Below are 7,059 nucleotides of genomic sequence, written 5' to 3' on the forward strand. Positions count from 1 at the left end.
CAGAGGCAGTTTGGAAGCGGAGTCTTGGAAGAAGGGACGGTGCGAGGGCAGAGGCTCGGGGGGGGGGGGATGGGCGGAGGCTTGAGGAGAAGGGGCGGGGCCTCAGGGTGGCGGAGCCATGGTTCGTGTGCCTGTGGGCCCCCCCCTTTTAGGGCACATCCGCTGCTCTTGGCTTGGTCTCTGGGAGGGGAAGGGGGAGAAGGGAACATGCAGGGGAGAAGAAAGGAATCAGTGTGGTGACAAGTAGGGAAAGGGCATGCCCTGCCTGGTCCAGATTCTGATTCATATAAAAATGGCTTCTGGTTCTGATAGGAAAAGAAAAATGACCCACCTTTACAGTAACTGATGTTCTTTGAGATGCGCTGTCCACATGGATTCCTCTCGGGCTGTCCACACACTCCGTCTTTAAACCACGATTTGAGGAACCACGATTTGAGGACTTCAGTAACTCAGACATAGGTTAGGGGTTTGTTACAGGAGTGGGTGGGTGAGATTCTGTGGCCTGCATTGTGCAGGAGGTCAGACTAGATGATCATAATGGTCTCTTCTGACCTTAAAGTCTATGTGCTTGAGAGATCAGGGTACAGTATTTTGGCCAGCAGTGGCCGCTGAGACTGAATATCCTCATGTTCCCATACAAAGAACATAAAGGGTGGAGAGGGCCCAACTGCCATTCAGTTTCTTCACCAAGAAATCCAGGTGTTATAGGACACTGGAATAGTGGGGAATGAAGGCAGGGCATGGAATACATGTGGACAGCACACCTGAAAGTACTCCAGTTACTGTAAAGGTAACTTTTCTTTTTTCTTTGAGTGCTTGTCCATATACATGTTCCACTTTTGATGACGTACAAGCAGTCAACTGCTATAAGAACGTGGATGTTGAAACAGACAGACTCTGATGCTTCTACCAAGTAATACTGTTTAGTAGAAGTATGGACTGAACTTCACATACAGGGCCGGCTCTGGCTTTTTTGCTGCCCTAGGCAAAAAAGGCATCCGCCGCCGCGGGCCCCCCCCCCGCACGGCAGGGGAGGGTGCTGAGCCCGGCCGCGGGCCCGCAATCCCCGACCGGGCTGAAGCGCCGCAGGGAGGGCGGCGAGCCCGCCGCAGTGCCGGGGGAAGAGCAGAGAGCCCCCGGCAGCCAGAGCGCCGGGAGGAGGGCGGAGATCCCGGCCGGGGCTCCGCTCTCCCCGGCGGCCAGAGTGCCGGTGGGAGGGCGGAGAGCCCCCGGTGGCCAGAGCGCCGGGGGGAGGGCGGAGAGCCCGGTGCGGCTCTCCGCTCTCCCCGACCGGCCGGAGCGCCGGGAGAAGGGCGGAGAGCCCGGCCGGGGCTCCGCTCTCCCCGGCGGCCAGAGCGCTGGGAGGAGGGCGGAGAGCCCCTGGTGGCCAGAGCGCCGGGGGGAGGGCGGAGAGCCCTTGCGGCGCTCTGGCCGGAGTGCCGGGAGCAGGGCGGAGAGCCCGGCCGGGGCTCCACTCTCCCCGGCGGCCAGAGCGCCAGGGGGAGGGCGGAGAGCCCGGCCAGGGCTCCGCTCTCCCCGGCGGCCAGAGTGCCGGGAGGAGGGCGGAGAGCCCGGCCGGGGCTCCGCTCTCCCCGGCGGCCAGAGCGCCGGGAGGAGGGCGGAGAGCCCCTGGTGGCCAGAGCGCCGGGGGGAGGGCGGAGAGCCCTTGCGGCGCTCTGGCCGGAGTGCCGGGAGCAGGGCGGAGAGCCCGGCCGGGGCTCCACTCTCCCCGGCGGCCAGAGCGCCAGGGGGAGGGCGGAGAGCCCGGCCGGGGCTCCGCTCTCCCCGGCGGCCAGAGTGCCGGGAGGAGGGCGGAGAGCCCGGCCGGGGCTCCGCTCTCCCCGGCGGCCAGAGTGCCGGGAGGAGGGCGGAGAGCCCCTGGTGGCCAGAGCGCCGGGGGGAGGGCGGAGAGCCCTTGCGGCGCTCTGGCCGGAGCGCCGGGAGCAGGGCGGAGAGCCCGGCCGGGGCTCCACTCTCCCCGGCGGCCAGAGCGCCAGGGGGAGGGCGGAGAGCCCGGCTGGGGCTCTCCGCTCTCCCCGGCGGCCAGAGCGCCGGGAGCAGGGCGGAGAGCCCCCGGTGGCCAGAGCGCCAGTGGGAAGGTGGCGAGCCCGCTGCGGCTCCGCTCTCCCCGGTGGCCAGAGCACCGCAGGGAGGGCAGCGAGCCCAGTCATGTCCCCGCTCTCGGGCCGGCGCGCCCTGCCGCGCCGCCCCCTCCCCCCCCAGGTGCCGCCCCAAGCACATGCTTGGTGGGCTGGTGCCTGGAGCCGGCCCTGTTCACATAGCAGCTTTGCAGCTGTCTGAAATGGGTACCCTTTAAAAGGAAGCCACAGAAGCTGACTGAGCTCTATTGGAATGTGCCCTGATCTGAGCTAGGGAGATCAAAACTAGCTATGATCATAACAGATTTTAATACAACTTGATCCCACATGGATAGTGGGATTGTTGGCCCTTCATTCCTTCAGCAAATGTTATCAACAATTCGGGGAAGTCCTGAAAGGTTTGGTCTTTTTCAAATGAAAGGCTAAGGCCCTGCAAATATCTAAGGCAGGGGTAGTCAATATGCAGACCACAGGGCAAAGCCAGACAACCAGATGCTTTTGAATGGACCCCAAAATCTTTTTATTTACTTATCATTATTCTTGTTATTTTCTCTGGAGCCTGGACCTTGACTATACCTTGACCAAGAAATTTGAACCTTGACAAAAAAATAATTGACTACCTGTGATCTAAGATGTGCAGCCTAGCCTCTCCCGATTAGTATGTGATTTAGAAGAAAATGTTGGTAAATTAGTCATCTGGTTTAAATGGAAGGCCGTAACTACCTTGGGGAGGAAGTTGTGATGGGGTCTGAGCGATACCTCATATTTATGGACTACAGTATAGGGATGTCCCTCCATAAGAACCTGTACTTCACCCAGTTCTTCTAGCTGATGTAACTACTACCAAAGAGTTTTAATAGACAAGTGCAATAGAGAGCAACTTAGTAGGCATTCATTGGGGCCCCCATTGAACCTGCCAGAAACACACTAACGTCCTAAGGGGGTGTGTGTGTGTGTGTGTGTGTGTGTGTGTGTGTGTGGTATGCAGAAATGGCTGTCTGGTGCAACCTAGTAGAACTATTATTAATAGGACTATAAGGTGGATAGAAAGCTGGCTCGATCGTCGGGCTCAACGGGTAGTGATCAACGGCTCCATGTCTAGTTGGCAGCTGGTTTCAAGTGGAGTGCCTCAGGGGTCGGTCCTGGGGCCAGTTTTGTTCAATATCTTCATTAATGATCTGGAGGACGGTGTGGACTGCACTCTCAGCAAGTTTGAAGATGACACTAAACTGGGAGGAGTGGTAGATACGCTGGAGGGTAGGGATAGGATACAGAGGGACCTAGACAAATTAGAGGATTGGGCCAAAAGAAACCTGATGAGGTTCAACAAGGACAAGTGCAGAGTCCTGCACTTAGGACGGAAGAATCCCATGCACTGTTACAGACTAGAGACCGAATGGCTAGGAAGCAGTTCTACAGAAAAGGACCTAGGGGTTACAGTGGACGAGAAGCTGGATATGAGTCAACAGTGTGCCCTTGTTGCCAAGGACGCTAACGGCATTTTGGGCTGTATAAGTAGGGGCATTGCCAGCAGATCGAGGGACGTGATCATTCCCCTCTATTCGACATTGGTGAGGCCTCATCTGGAGTACTGTATCCAGTTTTGGGCCCCACACTACAAGAAGGATGTGGAAAAATTGGAAAGAGTCCAGCGGAGGGCAACCAAAATGATTAGGGGGCTGGAACACATGACTTATGAGGAGAGGCTGAGGGAACTGGGATTGTTTAGTCTGCAGAAGAGAAGAATGAAGGGGGATTTGATAGCTGCTTTCAACTACCTGGAAGGGGGTTCCAAAGAGGATGGATCTAGACTGTCCTCAGTCGTACCTGATGACAGAACAAGGAGTAATGGTCTCAAGTTGCAGTTGGGGAGGTTTAGGTTGGATATTAGGAAAAACTTTTTCACTAGGAGGGTGATGAAGCACTGGAATGGGTTACCTAGAGAGGTGGTGGAATCTCTTTCCTTAGAGGTTTTTAAGGTCAGGCTTGACAAAGCCCTGGCTGGGATGATTTAGTTGGGAATTGGTCCTACTTTGAGCAGGGGATTGGACTAGATGACCTCCTGAGGTCCCTTCCAACCCTGATATTCTATGATTCTATGAACTCCCCAAACTCCTTAGAGAAAGGCAAGTAGTCCAAGACAGTGGGGATCTGGGCTTCAACAGGATGTAATTAATGTCCTTCACATCAAAGTCCAAATCTTTTCCACTTACCAGCTAAGTTTATCTGGTAGAATTTCTCCTACTTTGGATCAAATGTTGTGAATGTTGGAGGAGCATGATCTCTCTATGCCTGACGTGCAGCCAGAAGCCCAGCACTGAAGTGGAGGGAGGCTGGATTTGAAAGTACAATGACCCTATTTTGTGTAATATTAAGTCTGGTAGTAGGGGTAAGGGTCTTGCAGGATGACTCGCTAGCAATATCAACTCTAGGTACCAAAACTGCCTCATCCGGGTGGGAGCTATCATGACGACCCTGGCAGTTCTTGCCTGATCTTTCTGAGTACCCTCAGAATGACAAGTGTTGGTCAGTAAGCATACGTCAATCTTGAGGACAAGTGAATGAAATATGTGTCTGATAAAGATCCTTGGCTTAGACCTCCTCTGGAGTGGAAACAGAGACACTTGCCATTCTTGTCTGTCACAAACATATCTATTGATGGATGACCCCATTCCTGAAAAACATGATGGGTATCAGAGTCCTTGATTATCCACGCGTGGTTGGATGAAAAAGGTCCGCTAGAGATTCTGTAGACGTGGGAGATGAATTGCCATGAAATATACCAGATGCCAGATGTTCCATTGTTCATCTACCTCTTGACATGCCCCCCTGGACTGTTAATTCAAACATGTTGAATGAATAGTCCATGTTTGAATCAATGGTAGTAAAGTAGTACAAGCTTTGAGAACTACTTTGAGCTTCAATATGTTTGTTCGTAGTCAAGACTCCTCCTGAGTCCATAGACCTTGTGCCTGATGATGGTCCAGGGGCACGCCCCATCCCACAAGGGACACATCTGTGTCACAAGCCTTGGTTGGGAGGTATGGAGAAAAGCATACTTTCCTGCACACCTGGTTGGGGTTTTTCCAACAATTTAGTGATGTGAGAATATTTTGCGGGATTAGCAGAGGCATGTCCACATGGTGCCTATGCAGCATAGAATCACTGAACTGGAAGGGACCTTGAGAAGTCATCTAGTTCAGTCCCCTCCCTGCACTCATGGCAAGACTAAGTATTATAGACCAACCCTGAAGGGTGTTTGTCTAACTTGCACTTAAAAAGCTCTAATGACGGAGATTCCACAACTTCCGTAGGCAATTTATTCCAGTGCTTAACCATCCTGACAGTTAAGTTTTTCCTAATGTCCAAGCTAAACTGCCCTTGCTGCAATTTAAGTCCATTGTGCTTCTTGTCCTGTCCTCAGAGGTTAAAGAGAACAATTTTGCTCCCTTGTCCTTGTAACAACCTTTTATATACTTGAAAACTGTTATGTCCCCTCTCTGTCTTCTCTTTTCCAACTAAACAAACCCAGTTTTTTCAATCTTCCCTCATAGATCATGTTTTCCAGACCTTTAATCATTTGTGTTGCTCTTCACTGGACTTTCTACAATTTGTCCACATTTTTCCTGAAATGTGGTGCCCAGAATTGGACACAATACTCCAGTTGAGGCCTAATCAGCGCGGAGTAGAGCAGAAGAGTTACTTCTCTTGTCTTGCTTAAAACACTCCTGCTAATACATCCCAGAATAATGTTTGCTTTTTTTGTTGAGTCATATTTAGTTTGTGATCCACTATGACCCCCAGATTTCTTTCCACAATACTCTTTCCTAGGCAGTCTTTTCCCATTTTGTATGTGTGCAACTGATTGTTCCTTCTTCAGTGGAGTACTTTGCATTTGTCCTTATTGAATTTCATCCTATTTACTTCAGACCATTTCTCCAGTTTGTTCAGATCATTTTTAATTTTAATCCTATCCTCCAAAGCACTTGCAACCCCTCCCAGCTTGGTATCATCCACAAACTTTATAAGTGTACGCTCTATACCATTATCTAAAAGATATTGAACAGAACCTGACTCAGAACTGATCCCTGTGGGAACCCCCTGGATATGCCCTTCCAGATTGACTATGAACCACTGATAACTACCCTCTGGGAATGGTTTTCCAACCAGTTATGCACCCACCTTATAGTAGCTCCATCTAGGTTGTATGCTGACTTCAGCCAGCTCAGCATGCAGCGTAGGTGCAACCCGGCATGCTGCATAATGAACACGCAGGAGGCCAAGTGCCCAAGCAGACTTATACAACCCTTTACAGTAGCGTGAGGATGCTTTTGAACAGAGAAGACTCATAACTGTTGTTAGCATAGGGGGCACGATTTAAAGGTTCTGGTGGCATGCAGCAGAGTTCTGGCAGGGCATATAAACCCTGGCAGAAATTGGGGGTGGGGGTGTGACCCCACATGCCCTCCCTTCCACACGTTGCCTCTGCTTTTGGAGATGATTGATAAGGTTGGACATAGCCTCCAATCTCTCTTGAAAGAGATAAGCTTTTGCTGTCATGGAGTCTATTACTGCCCCTTTGACTTCTATCTATGTAGGTGTTAAATAGGACTTTTCTTTATTAATCAAACTGAGGACAAGAAAAAATTGGAGAATGCAATAAATTGACCTTCCCCCTGTTGAGACTATTTCTCTCAGATGAGCCAGTCATCCAGATATGGGTAAATTATTACTCCCTGTCTTCTCAGATGGAGTGCAATGACTGCTAGACCCTTGGTGATGAAGCCTCTTGGCATTGCAGAGAGACCAAAGGGCAGGTGGCTCTGTCCCACCCAGAATCTCATGTACTTCCTGTGTGCCAGATGTAGGAGATATGGAAATAGGTATTCTGTGGTGGAAGCCACAAACCAGTTCTGTGTCTCTAGAGATGGAATTATGGAGACTAGGGTCACCATGCTGA

The sequence above is a fragment of the Malaclemys terrapin genome, chromosome 7, assembly GCF_027887155.1.
Source record: "Malaclemys terrapin pileata isolate rMalTer1 chromosome 7, rMalTer1.hap1, whole genome shotgun sequence".
NCBI lineage: Eukaryota > Metazoa > Chordata > Testudines > Emydidae > Malaclemys > Malaclemys terrapin.